At 38.1% G+C, this 18767-nt stretch overlaps 1 protein-coding gene across 7 annotated transcripts in view; it reads left to right on the plus strand.

Moving 5' to 3' along the window:
- The first annotated feature begins 432 nt into the window (after positions 1-432).
- The window catches only part of CDH18 (cadherin 18), a 229841-nt gene continuing 211506 nt past the window's right edge, over positions 433-18767 (plus strand). For 3 of the 7 annotated variants that reach the window (XM_058021588.1, XM_058021598.1, XM_058021648.1), the window contains exon 1: positions 934-1097. The gene's annotated coding sequence lies outside the window, so the exon portion shown is untranslated. Of the gene's footprint in view, positions 721-933; positions 1098-5611; positions 5860-18767 lie in introns of those variants that run through there. The other 4 variants (XM_058021608.1, XM_058021617.1, XM_058021639.1 and 1 more) reach the window with 2 other exon arrangements.

The raw sequence follows: 18767 nt of genomic DNA on the forward strand, positions 1-18767 counted from the left end.
GAATGCCATTAATCTTAATTCCGAATAAGGTGTGTTCGGAGTAAAGATGTTATACAAGGTCCAGATTTTTGAATTACTTTTGCATCAACCAGCCTGCCTTGATCCAGACCAGCCTGAAAGGGCACACATTATCCACCAGCTTACAGCGACTGATGTAGTGATATGAATACAGGGATGTCAGAGGGCAGGAAATCTTTAAAGGAGTGGGACTGATCTGGTAGGGGACGGGTTGCTAACGTGACACCTCCTGTGCCCCACCAGGACTGGAAGGAGGAATTAAAGGGCATCATTCAGTCTGAATCTTACAGCCGGACTGTGTGGACGGCTGATGAACGAGCCAGCAGTGGAATGTTTAGCAGGCTGTGACGACTTTGCACAGAAATAGGAAAATTTATCGCCGGCTTGCCACAGCAGTACCGTACTGCCCGCTTTCGGCGGTGCGCCCCTTCTGAGCACTCCCGCCCCGCTCGGCAGCCCAGCCCTCCCGGCTCCCGGCCCCCCTTCCCGGCACCGAATTTAGGGGCTCGCTGTCACCAAGCTGGAGCCGTCCTTCTTCTGCACCTCAAGCACGAACAGGGGGGCTTCGCAGCCGCCGCGCAGTTACCGGACAAAGATATCCCTGTGCCCGAACGCAGCGGTTATATCGGTACGGGAGGACGGACGGACGGACGGATGGATGGATGTATGGATGCACGGATGGATGGATGGATGGATGGATCGGTATGTAGACGGCTGAATCGCGCATCTGCCCGAGAGCCGGGGCTAGCCTGGCTCTGCCATTGCGCGCAGGAGGCTGCCCGCATGCCCGAAGTGCTGGCAAGGGAGAAAACAAGGCGGGGAGGGGAGAAGCGCGGGGGCGGGCGGGGAGGGGAGGCGGGCGCGGAGCGGGGCGGGGGCGGCGGCGGCGCGGCCAATCGCCCGGGCTGCCGGCGCTGCAGGAGCGGCGGCGCGGCGCTCGGGGCTCCGAGGGATGCGGAGCCGGGCCCGGGTACCTCTCTGAGGACGGCGAGCGGCTGTGCCGCCAGCACTGCGAAAAGTCCCCATTTGCTTCTTATAAATTAAAGTGCCTTGTCACCAGTTAGGGCAAGTCAGCCAAGGTAAGGCTTAAATAAAATGACACTTTAATATGTGGCAACATGGATATTTCCGGACAGCGGTGCCGCTAACACAGCCTTCTAAGTAGCGCAAAATATTTTGTGCGATAATGCTGTCGTAGTGGGTGCACAGCCTGTAATTTGTCTGTGTTAAAGTTGCCGCTGGTACGCAAGCCTTACCCTTGTGGTGCTGTAGGAACGTGTTTGCTTATCCGAGGCAGTTGCAAAGGGACCTGCAAAATACAGGCGTAGAAAGGTAGCGGCGCTCTGTGTATGTGTTTGTGTGTGACCGTGTTCGTAATACCTACAGTTCTGCTCCTTAACTTACGGGGATAATGTGCAGATGCATTTTAATGGTGGTGGCAGGCAGATTATTCTTTGGCTCAACTCACACGTGTGAGCCTTTTTATACAATAAAACCGCATGCCATGGTGAACTATATGTGGAGAACATTAAGCTTGGTATTTGAATAGCAATTTCAGGGGTTTGGGTCCCCCCCCCCCCATGTTTGTAACATTATATGTGATAACTGAGGATTGAAATTGCAGCAAAAGCAGACCTGCAGATTTGCTTTTAGCTGCTTGTTAAAGCTTAAGCAGTCACCTAACTTTACTTTGTGTAAAGGGCACTGTAAATAATGCACAGGCAGAAATAAATCCTCTCCTCATCTCCTCCTAGCCCACCCCAATAGTACCTCACCTAATGAACAAAAACTACCATGTACCTTTAGTTCACACCACATTTTGACTGATGGAACTGTCAGTGGTCTGGAACTGAGTGTTTTGGCAAGCAAGGAGTTCCCTAGGATGACTTTGCTAATGTGTGTCTCTGAAAACAACATAGTCCTGAACCTGTGTGTGTGTGTATGCGTCTGTTTGTGCCTGTGAGTCTGTTTTGTGTACAGGAGTGACAAGATACAAGGAGGACAGGGTACAGAAGCCAATGAAACATGGCAAACGTAGATGCCTGCATGTATTTCTCTGACTGGATCTCTGTAAAACAGTATGAGCATTTCTCATATTTCAGTGTAGTTTATCATTCAGATTAGGGGTTGGGATAAATTCAATTTCATGTGCATCAATGCCCCATTAGTTTTTCACAATCAAAGGAAATACAATGGAAAACACAGGTAAAATTATGACTTCAGTTAGTACAGGTGATAAAATCACTTCCTATATTCAAGATACAGAATGTATTTTTCATTCCGAGACACTAGGCATAGCTCCTTCCTTTCCAAATCTTTACTTCTATGCTGCAGTCAGCCATACACAGTTGTGTGAAAACACTGAAGCCTTCCTTCTGCATAAATTGTCGTTCTACTGAATAGTAGTAAATGTTTGTTTTCGGGGCAGATATAGAATGAATTTAAAAGTTTGCCATGTTTGGCATTTTGCCTAACTGTAAAGGTAACAAGATTTAGAGAAATAACCAAAAGGCTTCTTTAACCTAGTTCACTGCCTTTTGACAGAATATTTCATTTTATTTCATTTCAGATTTTTCTGAAAAAGACATAGTATGGTATAGTTACCTAATGCAAATTAAGGTGTGACTCTTTTTTTGTTATATATACCTATGAAAACTATGTAATATTTTACTTTTGTAGTTAAAGTTACTAATCATCCTACTTTTTCATTTCTGCTTAGAAAATGTCAATCAAACAGAAAGCAAACAATCCAACAAAAAACCTACAAAATGAATCAAGAAAACAACCAAACCAACACATTCACTTTTACCTGTTGTTTTTTTTTTAATTGACTAGAGAAATAGTATGTCAGACAGCCCTTTCCTTTGAAAAGGAGCAAATTCAGTGCACAAGCACGTCTTAGGGGGCACTGTGCTGCTGACTGAACCATTTACAGATGAGATCCAAAACTAAATGCCTTCAACTTGCAGGTACTGAAGATCCTGAAAGACTTTCTAGGATAGCATTGTTGGTTCTACTATTAGGACAAAATGCCAGTCAAAATTTTTTATACTTTGTCTAGTTTAATTCCTCAAGTAGCTTAATTTGAGAGCATTGTTCTTAACTACCTACATTAAAAAGTGTTGTTTAGTGTTTTTGTCCTGCAATGCAGAGACTGTAACTCAGCCACTTTGTTGGTGCATGCTGTGCTAATTCATGGTAGTAGCTCTGGTGAACATATGCAAAGTTATAAAACAACTGGGGATAAATGTCTTCAACATCCAAAATTAGTGTATGAGGGTGCATGTGTGCACGCCAGAGAGGCACAGTTGCTACTGCACCAGAACTGACATTCCTGTGGTGCGTAAAATTTACATAATAGCCTTCAGGGAATAATCTGTACTTAAAAGTGACCTTTTTTTTTTTTTTTTTTTTATAATTTTTTCTCTGAACTCTTAAACATTTAACATGTGAGCTCTAAACATTAAAAATATGAGCAATTGACTTCCTAGTTCTCAATATGGTCATATGGAAGACTTCAACCTTCATCTCTGGCTGATAAATGAAACTTGAAAGGTATGAAAAATTCTGTTAACTATAGCTCCTGCTCCTGGTTAAGAGCTGCATTTCTGTTAATACAATTAGTGCTAAAAATTATCAGTCTTATCAGATTGAATAAAACCAGCTAAACACCAGTGAGTCATCTGTTCCATGCAGATGAACATGAGCTCCTGTTTGGGCAGCTAACAGCTGGTTAGCCCTGGCAGACCTGTCCTGCAAAGGGGCCTAAATCTGCCATCATGACACCATGGGGCACAGTTTCATTGCTTATAGGCAGTGCAAAATAAAGGTGGCAGCTGACAGGGCAGGAAGCACACAAAATACATAGCAAAACCCCCCCAACAGCAGAAAGTGATTGCATTCCTAGAAGAGATTCTATGCATCTTTTCTGAGAAGAAGATGATACATATGCAAAGGTCATGAGAATAAACTCCATATGAAAACCCCAGCATAGCCTACACAGGTCTATGTAAGCCAACACATATATCTCACTAGCATAATTATGGTGGAAAACTTATTTTCCATTATCAGTAGAGCTGCAGTTTAAATAGTATGTGTATGATCTGGTGATAAATCAGGGCAAAGTGCTTAAACTTCATCGTATACTTGATTGGTAGACTTGGACAAGTCTCTAAAGCACTCTAACTTCATGTATGACGTGAGCATTGCATAATAAGTGTAGAATGAACAATGAATATTATATGATACTGTTTAAAAAAAATATTGCAGAACCTAATACTGAAGTGTATTGTCTTCATTACTCTATTCCTTGTGTTTTGAATTATACACAGTTTTGCCATCCATTTCCAGCAAACGAAGCTACATGGAATTTGGAAACTCAAAGAATGGAAGTGGAATTTTGAAGAAGTTTCTGAATTGAGGGCTAAACAAATCATGTATCATATAAGGGACAACAAAGATTGGCATGATAAGATTTTTTTTCCCTCCAAAACCAGGTTTTATCCAGAAAACAGTTAATGCTGAAATGTTTTAAAATATGGTTTTAATAATGTACCATTACTTTTTTTTTTTGACTGGTTTTAAGAATCAACAGAATTTAGAATAAAAAAGTTTGAGGTTGAAAGGAGTGAATAAGGCTGATCTCCTGTTTAGGGGTTGTGCTTATGTGGAGGAAGTTGTTGTTTCAGGGGTTTCTTTTGGGAACTGGGGTTTTTTTTTAAGTAATGTCTTTGTGGACTGAACACAATCAGGATAACATAATCATGAAGCTTTATAAGTAATCGACAGGCAACTTGGTAGCATTTGCACATCTGCAGTCCTTATGTAATGAAAATACATTCTGCAGTTTCTTGAGGTCTGTAAGAAATACAGTTTTGCTTGATGGCAATTGTCATTTATATTTTTATGGAATTTATTCAAAACTGAGTAGAGGTAAAGCTGGGTTTGTTATAGAAAAGACAAAGCCTTACTTTACTCCCTACTCCTTGTGAAATTGTTTGCTTCTTTTAAGCAGATCTTCTTGCAAAAGGGAGTATATTTAGGTCACAGACAAATTATTCCATTCTCACTTCACCTTACCTAGGTTTCAGTACAATTTATCCAGTGCTTACAAGGCCAGATTTTCAAGGCTCCTTGTGAAGTGTGGTGTAAAAATACACAAGCTAGCTGAGGCACTAGCTGCATTTCTACGCTAGGACTGTAGTAAGGATCTGTGAGATATTTTGTTCTTTTCTCCTTGTACTGTAGTACTGCACAGTCTACTGTATTATTGAACCCTGAAAGTACTTTGTAATATTGAATCCTGAAAGTACTTTACAGGAGTGATCAGCCACATTGTCTTGACTTTGCAGATGGGATGAGTGATGTGGTAGGACCAGCAGTCTTTTCCTTATGAAATATCTTCAAGTTTTTAATGTACAACAACTGCTTTGAACCATTCTTTGGAGAAATCTGCCTCTCCCTGCTAGTGATATAGAAATATATGCTTCAGTATAGGTGGTCTAAATGCTTCCTAGCATATCTTCTCCCTGTTCAGTATTCTGTTGAAAACAACCAACTCTATTTGATTGACTCCTCATTTTGGTATTTCCAGGTGTATCATAGAATCATGAAATGGTTTGGGTTGAAAGAGACCTTTGACGAACATCTAATCCAACTTCGTCTGCCCTGCCATGGGTTTAGCCATCTTTCACTAGACCAGGTTACTCAAAGCCTTGAACACTGCAAGGGATGGGACATTGGCACCTTCCTTGGGCAGCCTGTTCCAGTGTCTCCATCATGCACTGTGTTGTTTCGTAATTGCCATTAAGCTCTTACAGCACAATTATGGGTGTATATATGGTAAGTTTACACACATATTCTTTGAGAAGGTACAAAGAAATGAATATCAACTTTTAAAAAGTACAATGTTTCATACTCTAAAGGCATGTAAAAATTATGGGTAACATTGTGTGGCACTAGACTGAGCAATTTTTTGGCACAAGATGTCTTATGGTCACAGATGGGAATGTACATTTTCATTATTATATGAAATGATTTATTTGAATTCTATGATTAGTCAACTTAACCAAATCAGTAATATATTGTCCTACAAAAGTCATACATTTGGATTTGAATTCTGTTTATTTTACATCTTGTTCTTGCTGGATGGTATGAAAGCTGTAAAAGAAAACCTTTTGGTTCAAGACACTATGTTTGCTTTCATTTCCAGTAATTATACTTTGCCCAGAGAAAAGAATCTTGTTTTGTCTTTGACTTGTAAACATTTGTGTATTGGGCAGCTCTTTTAAGGAGATTTAAGATGGTGCTTCATGTTGAGGTGAATTGAATACTAAAGCCCATATCTCAAGCTTCAGTATGCAAACCTCCAGTCCTGCTCTGCTGTTGTTTATATGACAAGTGATAGAACAAATAATTTTGAAAAATAGCAACATGAATACAATCTCTATTATTGCACGGCAAGTATTTGAGATATTCAGAGGCAAGTTTCAGACTGTCTCTGTAAGTCCTGTTCCACGTGTCAAATACATGTCCTCCTTCAGAAGAGAATCTTCCTATTATTAGTGAAAAATTTGGTAGGTTAGCAATGATGTCAGGCCAATAATGCTGCTATTAATTTTTGGGGTGTTGGAATGCATATGCATGTGTTTGTGCATATTTGAAGAAAACAGTAGTTCCTATAAAGGAGGAAGCTCCTTTAGCTCATTCAATGGTGAGAAAGACTTAATTTGACTGTAAAAAGGTATTTTTAACACTGTTGTATTGTATTAGCACCTGGGAAGTGCTGACTGCTCTAAATGTAAAATCTTGGCTTTCAGGAGAGGTGAAATAAAACTAGGGCATATGAGCACTGTAGCATGTTAGCCATTAACTGCTCATGGCAACTGACAATATATAAAAATACTGGGAAAGTCATTGATGCCTGGACTACAGTCCTCAATCTCTATTTCTTGTATGCTTTACATTTGGTCTTTCAGTAAATAATAAGCTTTCTTACTGGAGTAATAAAATCAAGAAAAAAGCTACGCATCATTTATTACACGCAATTTCCACACACTTTGCTGATGAAGAAAATTTGTTATATATTTGCTGTTCATTAAAGCTTAAATTCTTGCATTCATATTAGTGAATTTGAGCTCAGAGTTATTATCTTGACTATTCAGGCTAGAGAGATCTTAAATATTTTTCTATTTGCAAGAGGGAAGGTGTAAAATAATCAGTCCATTTATCATTGCATGTTTAGTTGGTTTTTTCTATTTTTTTTTTAAGTTATGAATAATCTAAGAAGCTTCTTCTAGAAAACTTGTGGAAAAGTATAATGCTTGTTCTTATACTCATTCATTTTCAATGAATGGGTAACTAACACTTTTAAGTCCTGTGTAGTTTTGTAGTAGAAACCCTTCTAAGTGATTTTGGAAAATGTCAGGACAACCAGCAAGCTAACACGTTTTCAAATGGAACTCAACATTTCTAGCTGGTTGGGCTTCTTTCAGTGTTATCTTGTGTACTCTCAGGACAGCTATCCAAGGCATCCAGTTCCCTGTGCATTAACAGAGTGGGTGCGCCAGAATTGTGCCAAGAGGCAGCAGAGTGGGAAGATAGCTGCTGATCCTGGCACAGATGATGTGACCTGCTGCCATAACTCCCTTCAAGCAGCAGGTACCTCTTCCCAGGTGTTTAGCAGGCCCATTATGGGCATGCAGACTGTGCACAGCTTTTAGACAGGGAGTGGGTTCCACTGTGGCCAAGTGCTGTGGTTCACTCCCCGACTTTCTGCTGGGACTGCAGAAATGCATTGGCTTGACTGTGCATGTCATTTGTGTGCTATAAATTGGACATTAAGTTTAGAGGACTTAGGGGGAGTGATCATGTTACATGAATATTTTCCTTGAGGAGGTTTTTGTATTTCTCAGATCCCACTCAATCCACTGCATCATTCTAATGCCAACCACGTTTTAAACTATTAGGGAAAAACATAATGTTGGATACCTCTTGGTCTATTAAGGAGGAGTTAGTAGATGGATATGTGTTACCAGAGACTTGATCCTCAGAGAGCATAAAGGAGCTTACAGAGAATGTATGCAAAAATATTCAGCTAACAAGTTGCTGCTTTTCCCTAGTAATTTTTTTTCCCCCTGTGTTAATTTTCTGCTGGATTAAAGAGCTATGTCATTTTATAGAAAGGTTTGTCATGTTCTGGATCTAAAGCAGAGAAAACTTGGGGAACCACAGCCTGGATGCAGGGAAAGAAAAATAGGGCACCATTATTTTGATAATCTTTCTTTAGCCATGAGGCAGATGAATGGAAAAGATGACCAGAGGGATGTTCCTTTGTAAGAACCTTTGAAAAGTAGCCTCCTAGATGAAAACCTTTTCAGGAGGTTTATCAATACCTCACAAGGAAAGCCAGCAGGAAGACAACTGACTATGTAGCCTTGCATTGTGACTTGAAGGCTAATGAACTTGAGTTCTTTCAGACTATATAGGTCAGGTGATGACTGATTTCCTAAAGCTATTAATACCTACTGTGCTACTGAAGCCAGTGGGATTATATTGTTACACTATTGTAGTGTGTTTGCTATGCTATGTCATGGCTATACCTGTAAGTTTTCTAGTTCTGAACTGAAACAGGAGATGTCCCCATTTGTGTTTGTTTGGATTTTTGTTTGTTTGCTTGTTTGTTTTATTTTTGGTTTTTTTTAAATTTTTTTTTAATTACAAAGAGGTATAACAGTCTTGAAATGCAGTGAGTTTCCTCCACAGAACCACTGTGTGATAATTTACTCCTTATATTATAATGAGCACTCTATTTATTGTGGAGCTTAATATGTTTTAATGGCTATTGTGACTCCCCCACAAAGCAAAACTCAAAGAGTGTCTCCATGCACATGATTCATTTAAGTGGATTTGTCAAAAGTTTTGGGACTTGTGAGCACATACTTTTTTGCAACATACAGCTATAATTTTGCTTTTAAAAGCAGAACGTTACTTTCCTTAGCTTTGGAAAAATCCCAAAATATAGGTGCTTGTATATTTAGCATTCACATTTTATATTAGGTGAAAGATAAGTGGTTTAATTAAAAAATTTATAAATTTATATTAAATTGCAGCTTGTAAATTTGCTAATTCACCACATCCCCCCCCCCCCCCGCCGCCCAAAAAAAAAAAAAAATCTGCACTTTTTAGATTCAGGCTTATGTTTTTTAAAAAAATATTAGTTAATATTTAAGTAGGTTTATGGGATCTGCAAACTAATTAGAGGCACATCAATGTAGAATTGTTTTTTGTGTTCTGAAGATTTTCAATATTCTGGCAATAACTGTGTTCAGGAAAATGAGAACTGGAAAAAAAATGTCATACAAATTGACTTGCAGACAAGGTCTTTAGCCTGTCAGTCTGTCTAGTCAATCTTTGGTGTCACAACAAGATCACCAGCAATCTGCAAAGCTTTTTATAATGACATTTCTGTAATATCTACATGCAGTGTTAGCCCTAAAGGAAACACTTTGCTCTTCTCTATGCTTTTGTGATGTTGCCACTAAAGACAGATTCAAACTGAGGCGGCTGTTTGAAAAATACTGTTTTATCAACATTGAGACTTAAAAATATCAACTGATTTTCTGAATTGACAAAGTTGTTTATCTTTTGCAAACCTGAAGGTCAACTTCGTTTTCTTATTCTAAAAAGTGCAGTGTTAGTAAATTCAAACTGATAGATAAATCTTTAATCAAACCATTCTTTTCTTTTCTATACTCTTTCTCTACTGTGACACTTTTATTTGAACAACTCTTATCATCCCCAAAGACTTGCAAGCAGAAATTGACTGAATTTATGACTACACAGCAATTATTTATTTTCTGATAGAAACATTAGGTAGGTAAACTGCTCACAGGCAGAATGTTATAATGCCTGATTACTTCAATGTGAGGTCCTGCTGAGTCCCTGAACACCAGACAGCTACCACTCAGGAAGGCCATGGTGAACCTCCATGGCATCTGAGGATGGGGCATTTGTTATTCCTGCTGAGTTCTTATGTTCCCATTTCCCCACTTTTTCCATTATGTCTTTACACTTTTTAATGACTTTTTCATTACTGCCCACTCTATGTTTTTACTTCTGTCTTTATTTTAGCTGTAGCTACATTAAAGGTCCAAGTTCTTTTGCTCCATTTTTGTAGAGTCTGGACATTAGAGAGCCTTATATTTGGAACAAAGATGGACTTTGAATAATTGCAGAAAAAAGGAACTTGAAATGGATAGTTTAAATCAAATTTGGCCTCATTCCTGCTATACTGTGAACATATATTGTCTGCAGGAAATGATAGCTTCTGGACTGCACATAATGACTGGCCTTTTCAGCTCCTGTCTCCCATGTATCTCATGCCAATAAAAGGAAGTGTTGTGTATACCTGATGTGCAATTCTGCTGACCAATTTTAGCAATTGATTAAAAAAGGGTAGAAAGTAAAGGATAAAAGAGATGAAATAAAAAATTCAATAAGGAAGTAAAAGTATGTCATTTAAGAAAGAGATTGAAGCCTTTTTTGGCATATGACACAAAAAAAGAAGGGCATGACTAAACCTGTTTTTTGCTCTTCTTGAAGTATTGTTCCAGATTATTGTAGGAAAGGTGTCAGTTAGAGTCAGCTCTTTATGCCTTCTTATCTCTTTTTTTTCACAAGAAGATGTAGTTAGTTTTACAGTTTGCCACATAAAGGAGTTGATTTTTTTCCCCCTCAAGAAGGTATTTATGCAGTAGATATCTTACTCCTAAAGAGGATTACAGGCTTAGACCAAATAATCAGGGCTTGTAAATACTTTTTTATGATATTATAAGCAATATACTAGATATTGAAAATTATACCTATCTTCTGCCTAATTTTGGCTCACCCACCAGGGCAAAATATATTTGCATACTGAGCTGAATCTTCACCTTGAGATATACTGAGATCCTCAGCCCTCAGCTTTTTATTGATACTTCTGCTTAACAGCACAGAAAGAAATTCTGCAATGGAGGTGGACTCTGTTGGTATTAACCCTCCCATCACAGAGACCAGAGGGCTTATGCACAGCTGCCACCATTCTTGTAGCCTGAGTAAAGTGCACCAAAAATTTGTCTTCAGGAAGGAAGGTCTTTGCAACAAGGTCGACAGGAGGACTTATTCAAAAAGCCTTCTTCAGACATAAATATATATATATATATCTACAGCTCTGCATCAGCTGTAACAGTAGTGCTGTGTAAAAATTTACAGATTTAGGAAACTGTCTACTTTATTTAGGATAAGGAAATTTTTTCTTGCTATAAGGACTAAATGAATTCTGCATCTTTACATAAACTGGGGAAAAGAGCCCTACTAACCACACCAACTTTTCAGCACTTGAAATAGATTAATGTTTTTCCACTTAGTATTTCTTATAGCATAGCCCAGTTGAAAGGTATCAGTTTGGTGTGGGGGTTTTATGGGTGGTTTGTGGTTTTTTTCTTTGCTTGTTTGTTTTGCATTCTTTCTTTACAACTTACCTTAAAATGATGGGTCTTTTTATATGTTACATGTTCCCATGCAGATATTTCCTTTGTCTTTTACTCTATTCCTTGTTGCATACGCATCCTTTCATTTTTATTTGGTTACTCTGCAAGTTGTATATAAGTACAACAAATACACCATTCCTGTGTGTGACATCTCAAAAATATTGTTATTGCATAGATTCCCAAAGGTCCTGTGAGACTGGTATCTTAACATTTATTCAGTCTGATCCTCTACAGTTTGCACTATTTCAGCTCAAAAGACCACATAATTCTGTACTGCCTAAAGGCATGAGAGATTGGTTTTTCTCACAAGAAAAATGAATAGGTATTTTCAGCTCCCTCCATTTTGTTTAAAGTTAGTCTTTGAAAGCTTAGGATGATGAATTTGAGATTTCCTTTCAGGCACATGCTTACTTCTTTCCATCACTTATACTTTAAGGTCATACTTTTCACTCCTCATTGTTCAAGTGCAGTAGAGGCTTATTGAACTCTTCCTTGACAGATAGTACAGACACATTACAGTACTACTTTTCCTTTTGAAGACCTTTTTGTACCTCAAGTGCCTTGTGGTATCTTTGATGTTGCCTAATTGGAATCTCAGAAGTGAAAAAATAAATAGCTGAATGAAGACGTGAGTGGCAGGCCTAAGGTTGTACATAATCTTAATTTGCTTTCAATCTTTCTTTTATTCTTATGCCTTACAGTGAGGTAGCCCTCTAATATTCTTGCTTTATTTATTTCTATCACCCATTTCTGCATTTGAGTTTCTCAGTTATCTGTCTCCCACACTTTGAACAGAAGCTCCTGAATTTTCATTTGTCTTCATGGTCCCTCTGAATCCATCTCAGAACTTTTAACTGGCCTTCTTTTTAACTAGTAGTCTTTCTTGAACAGGTAATTTTTATCCTTTCTCACCTACTTGTCTCGCCTAGTTTAGGCTTAAGTTTCTTAGGACAGGAGTATTGTCTTAAAACTCTGTATAAATATGCTTCACAAAGACAGCTCAGCAGAAGTTCTGCATCTAATTTGGGATTTCCCAGTGCAGTGATAGAGCCCAGCTGCCAACAGTCATGTGGAAAGAGGCACGGGAATCTGGTGGGATATGGATTACAGGTGGAAATTGCCCTGACACCAAGGAAGGGCAGGCACAGCGGTAAAGTTGAGGCCCAGAATTCTCCTCTTCTATTGCAGTGGAGCAGCTGTGCCAAATTTGTAGGGCTCCAAAAGCAGAGGGAGGTCAAGAAAATGTAGTGATGAGTGGGAGGCCTTGAGTTTCTGGCAGTTGTATTGCCAGGAGACAAGAGAAAGGGCACTGCAGGGAGCTAGATTCAGCAGTGGAGGGGTCAGAGCCAGGCTCCCCTGGGAGGTGCACAGCAATAGGGCACAGGATGGTGGCCACAAGTGTCCATGAAGGAGATCCCTGTTGAATTTGAAGAGGAGGCTTTTCACAGGGAGCAAGGTTAAGCTCTGGGACAAGTTGCTCAGAGAGAGACCTTCAGACTTAGAAGTTTGTAAAATTCATCTGGACATGGCCCAAAAACAACCCAATAAAACTTTAGAAGATAGCCATGCCTTGGGGAGGAATCTGGCCTTTTTTGATCTCCAAAGTTCCTTTCTACCTACATTTTTACTCTTATTGCTCACTCTGCAGTCTTATTTGCAGTGAGTGTTGACTTTATCATTTGCTCTTTTTTAGAAATAGCAATCTGTAGAGGTCTGTAGAGCTATTGGTGATTTCACAGGGATAAATTCAGTTCTAAGTCTTCAGGACCATATTTGCCTGACTTGGAAATGTATTGAATCTATTAAATGCTCATTTCTAGTCACTTTGGATGCGAACATCCACTTCAAACTTCAGTAATTGGAGAAACCAGGTTAGAGAAATAGACCCATTTTTAAAGGATATTTTTTTATGTGCTCTGATTATTAAATCAAGTGCCCTTCTTCCAAAAAAATATAGTTTTGAGAAAGGTAAGAGTATTTGTGGAGAGGCAAGAGCATAAGTGAATGGAACAATTCAAAACTTGGAGCAAAAGAAGGGCAAGTATCTTGTTTGTCATAATGGCAAGAGTGGAATTGATTTATAGAGTTTTACATCATTTAGGCCGAAGGAAAAGGCGCACTTGTGAAGGTGAAACAAAATATTTATATAATTTTGGGGTAAGAAGCAGAAAAAAAAAGTGATGACCAGGACAATCAAAGACTTGTTTGGCACTGGAGTATTATCTGAAGGAATGGAGTTTAAGCTCTTAAAACAAAATTGCTCAGATGGACACCAGATCATTCTAGAAAATAATGATGATGGGAACATTCTTTGTGTGCTTAAAATATTTCCTTATCTAAGATAACCCTCTTGCTTAGTAGAGCAGAATTAAAGTCTTTCTTCCGATTTCTCTGAGTTTAGAATTAGTTTTTCCCCTGGAGCAACATGCCAGTACAATTAAGAGCGTTAATTTACAGCATGGCCTGGCAGAAAACACTAATCTATAGTGCTTTTTTAAGTGGGCTGGGGCCTAGCTGGCATTAAGCATAAGGAAGCATCAACTGCCCTAAAGGACCAACTCTAGTGCTCCATTTCTGTATACATTTAACAATTTCCAAATTTTCACTGTAGCTTTTGATAATCCTAAATAAATGTTACATGTGTACTGTATTGTGCAACCTTTGGAGGAATCTCAAACAACTTATTATTATCTCTTCTCAGCATATGCTAAATAGTGTAGAGAAAATAGGTCTCGCAGATGGACACAGAAAACAATGCAGACATTATATTAATATAATCTTTTTAATTACTTGTGACCTTTTACAAAAATAATGATACTATGTTATATGTTTTTCTGCTTTAAGTTCTGCAGGAGCGTCTTTTTGAAACAAAGGACTTTTAAATAATCCTGCTAAGTTGATTTTATCCTTTAGTTTTAATGCATTAGATTTTTTTTTTTATCTGGAATGTTTGACCTATTCATGGACAAGGTGCACCTCAGCATCAGCTTAGTGAGAGACCTTTCCATTCTGATTTGCATGGACTACTATATTTCATCTTCTCTCAAATAATATTGAATGTATTAGCTGGCACCTGATAGAATCATAATTGAGTTCAACTGCTAGCTCTGGGCAGCTACTTCAAAATAATCAAATGTTTCTATTTTTTTGGAAGGAGCACATACCTTCAGGAGTATATAATTTTTGGTGTTGTAGTGCCTCTTAGAGAAACCTAACTCCTTTTCTACTTTTTGAGTGAGAATGGTAATTTAGAGTTTTGTTTTCTTCCCAGCATAAAAATCAGAGTGTATTCAATCCAGACAGAAGTTACAAAAGTAAAAGCTTCACTCTTGCCTTTTCTTTCTTTTTCATGGAAGCAGTGTGTTTTATTTTGCATGTATGACAGACTGCAGACCGTGGAGAAAGGAAACATAGTATTTCTCTGGTGTTAATTAATGACAGCCTGTCTTTTATCTAACTTGAAGGGTTAAAACTACTGAGTTAACATTTGCAAGTGCCTTTGATATTCCCATCTGAAATTTATGATCTCTTGTACAGAACTAGGACTACAAACAACTCGTAATCCAGTTTCTGGAAAGTGACTATGTTAAATGAATATTTCCAATGCTATCTCAGTAAGATCTTTTTTATTTTTAGTTGTTGTGAAATTAGCAGAGAATAAATCTTATTTGAAGTAAGCAGAGAGGAAGCACATAGTTTTGGCTAAACCATGGGTGTGGAGCCCAAGAAGAAGGTGAATTTGCTGTTTCCTTACTTGCAAGAGAGAAATTTTTAGCTTGTGTTGTAGTCAACATTTGCTTGTGTTTAATGATTGGTCGTTGTTAGATAAATATCCAAAGGGGCTGAACCACTGCCTAACTTTTACCCAGGGTCTGGGGGACTTGGCAGCCCCTGGGTTCCCAGAGACAGGGTTTGCATGTACCCAACACGTAAGCTCTGGAGCTGGCTTTTGTAACCATAAGATGACCAAGGGAAGGAAAGAATTGCAAAGTGAATTTTCTATGCTGTTGGGTACAGTCAATGCTTCACATCAGGTACTTCCTGTAGCATTGTATTAATGTAGCCAGTCCTGGAAAAAATTATATCTTGTAAGGATATAGGTTTTACATGCTGCTACATGCCTTGTGAGAATTCTCATGGTTCCCTATTTTTACTGGTTTTGATTATTCCAAAAATGCGAGCCCGCATAGAAAACTAAGGAGTTCTGTTCTCATTTTTTAGTTTCATAAGACAGAGTTTTTTTCTTCAGCCATAGCCAATCTCTAAAAGGGTTTAGGATTCTGTCTGTGATAATCTGCCACTTCTTCCTCTCATCTGTCTCCAGAACTTTGAGGCTGTGGTCTGAAATGCTGACTTGGTTGCTACTGAGCTTGGTGGAAAGATTACAGCTCTGAGCATACCTCGGCTGCTCTTCACTGCATCCTGCCAGAAATTATTATAGCCACCTGTCTGACAGTAGAATTGCATTTGTAGCCTCTCCTTACTGTGTTTCTGTCAAATATCTTGAACTGAAAAGCCAGGTTTAATTTGACACTAAACATTTTGATCAGTACCAGCTCTGACTGTGCATGAAGTTAAGCTATGAGACCTGAGGGTCCATGAGAAGAGAAATGCTAATGAGCAACTAGGGCATGTTGTGGATGGTAACTTTTTGCTTTTTGTCTTTGTCAGCCAAAAAGAAAGCTAGCAACAACTGTGTAGTTCTAGAAGTGTGAAAAGATGGGTGGAAAACTAGCAAAATATGTCATAGATTTGATGATCAAAATATTTCTTTCTAGATTTTCTTTTTTGCTTTTGTCTTGCTGTGATTGGATCCAAATGAAAGTTTTCTTCCTTGTAACATTGTATTTTTATCCCACGAACAAGTGGGCAGTGATGCCTCAATAGGGGATTAGTTTTTATTTTAAGTAAATTTAGAGAACTGAGGAAAGAACACTGCTTAATGAACAGGTCTCCCAAAAATTAACTCTGAAGATAATGACTCAGAAATTTTGCTTATTAATTCCTGATGCAACATCAGTGAGGTCAAAACAGCTGCATAGCATGTAACTTGGAAATAGCTTGAAAACATGGCCAGAAATCTCTCTTCAGATTTTTTTTTAATTACTTTTGGGTAGTTCCTGGTGTTACCTGAAATTCTACATCATTGTTTTCAAAAGTCATTGTTGTATCTGTAGGTCACAGGGCAGTTGAAATAATTTTGAGTCTAAAGATTTACTTTTTTTTCTCCTCAAAAATTGTCGAGTCAGATATTATCCTGGACATTACTGAGGCGTTGGTCATGGTTTGCTTCCAGTCATGTTGTGGTGGCAATATGGTTAAAAGTTCTTTGGCGTGTCTTCCAGAAATGCATGCTTACTGTGGAAGATAAAAGAAGATACAAACCTTGGTGGACATATGCTTGTATATGCTCATATGTAAGCTGACTTTCTGATAAACTCTCACAAAAAATATAGGGAAAGACACAGGTGCTGTGTGTCTTTATCTCACCATGTGATTATTATTTTTAATAAATACAAGAATCATTTAAATTAAATCCACTAAATTTGTACGTATAGTTTCCATGTTCTAATGGGTCTAGAGCTGACCCATTAAATAATGAAAAGTTTTTGTAACTACATGTACTAGTCCAGTTATTAAAGGAAAAAAAAAAAGGTTATAGCTTAAAAAGTACACTTTTGAGAGTCTGTAACATTTTCATTTATTTTAACAGTAGATGCAGGTAACTGGTTTAAGTTGATAAAATCATAGGAGGTTTCTTTCCTGGCTCAGATCTGTTTTATGCCTTAGTTAGATGCAGCAATGTTTATGTTTGCACTCAGGTCACAGTTTCTCAGAGCACAAATATTTGACAATCACTGTAATCACAGAAAGTTTACTCTGCAGATCAAGTTTAGTTTCGTACCAGAGATCTGAGAGATTTCCTTTGTAAAAGTTATTACTGATCATACTTGATAAGTGTTATAGACTTACTGAAAATCATAGAGAAAGATCAAGGCATTGATCTCTACTTTCACGGATTCTTAACTTTATGTATTGTGTCCAGTTCTGTTCCAGTGGTGGAATAAGACAGTCTCTAATGCTGGACATCCAGATAAACCCGCAGAGAATCAGAACTGGGTAACCTACTGGCAAGTAGGTGACAAAGGCTAAAAGAGCATCTAAGACTCAATGTTGTAGCTTCTTTCCTTACAATATATGTGACACAGCTGACATGAAATGGAAAAGTTCAGTTGTTAGATCTATAAAAATACCCACAAAGCGCGACCAAGATAAAAGGCAGAGTGGAAGGTCATATTTTCTTCTCAAATGGATGGTTCCTTGACTATAGGTGGTTTAGCAACTAAAACTTGTGAAAGAAATATTTATTTTTTTAAATCTTGCCCCTTTTTTCCTCCATGAAGATCTTTTTGTTGTTATATCTTTTAGAAGAAAGGCTTTTCTTTTTCCTTTTCTATTATCACAAATCCTAAAGTAGCTTGTTGTAGGACAACCTTGTCGAACAAAGTCACATCTGAAGAGGTGAAACAATGATAAAGGAATGCCAAAGAGTGAAAAATGTCAAGATGTCAAGTATGTCTTCTGGATAGGTTAGAAGCTATTTTCAGGAGTACATACTGAAAGGGAAAGAAATTAAGTTCTTTGGACCTAAGTCCAAAGTACAGTTTGGCTGTGAAAACTAGCAGTGCTTACACAGTGACAAGGTTTTGTCTGAAAAAATCAACCAGCAATGTAAGAAGAGCCTAAAGCAAGTCAGCTGTAGTTAAGATTTAACCTTGCCATAAAGAGGTTAAGCATTTTTTCTTTTACAAGTACAATTTTATAATTAGATTTATTATTACTGGTTTGTTGGTTTTGTTGTGTTTTAGTTTTATTTGAAAAAGTAAAACCAAAAAAGAAGAAACTGGATTTGTTGAGTGTGTTGTCCTGGCTCAGAATTGCAGATTGCCACAAGAAGGGATCTCTCTAGAGCTTTCAAAGGTAAAAAACTTCACGTAGACTGCTTTCAGAACTTGTATGAAAACCTTACCAGGGGAAAAGAGTCTTGCAGTGATTGTTAAGAGTCTGCCTAAATACGCACAAAACATGCAACAACTTGTGTGAGTATTCAGGACATAGGAAAAGGTTTTTATATTTCTGTAGAATCTTTATATGTTTAAACAACTATCTTATCCATTTCCATTGTGTTAATTTTTTGGCCAAAGTGGTCAAGAAAAAGGA

Source organism: Melospiza georgiana, chromosome 1 (genome assembly GCF_028018845.1).
Source record: "Melospiza georgiana isolate bMelGeo1 chromosome 1, bMelGeo1.pri, whole genome shotgun sequence".
NCBI classification, from domain to species: domain Eukaryota; kingdom Metazoa; phylum Chordata; class Aves; order Passeriformes; family Passerellidae; genus Melospiza; species Melospiza georgiana.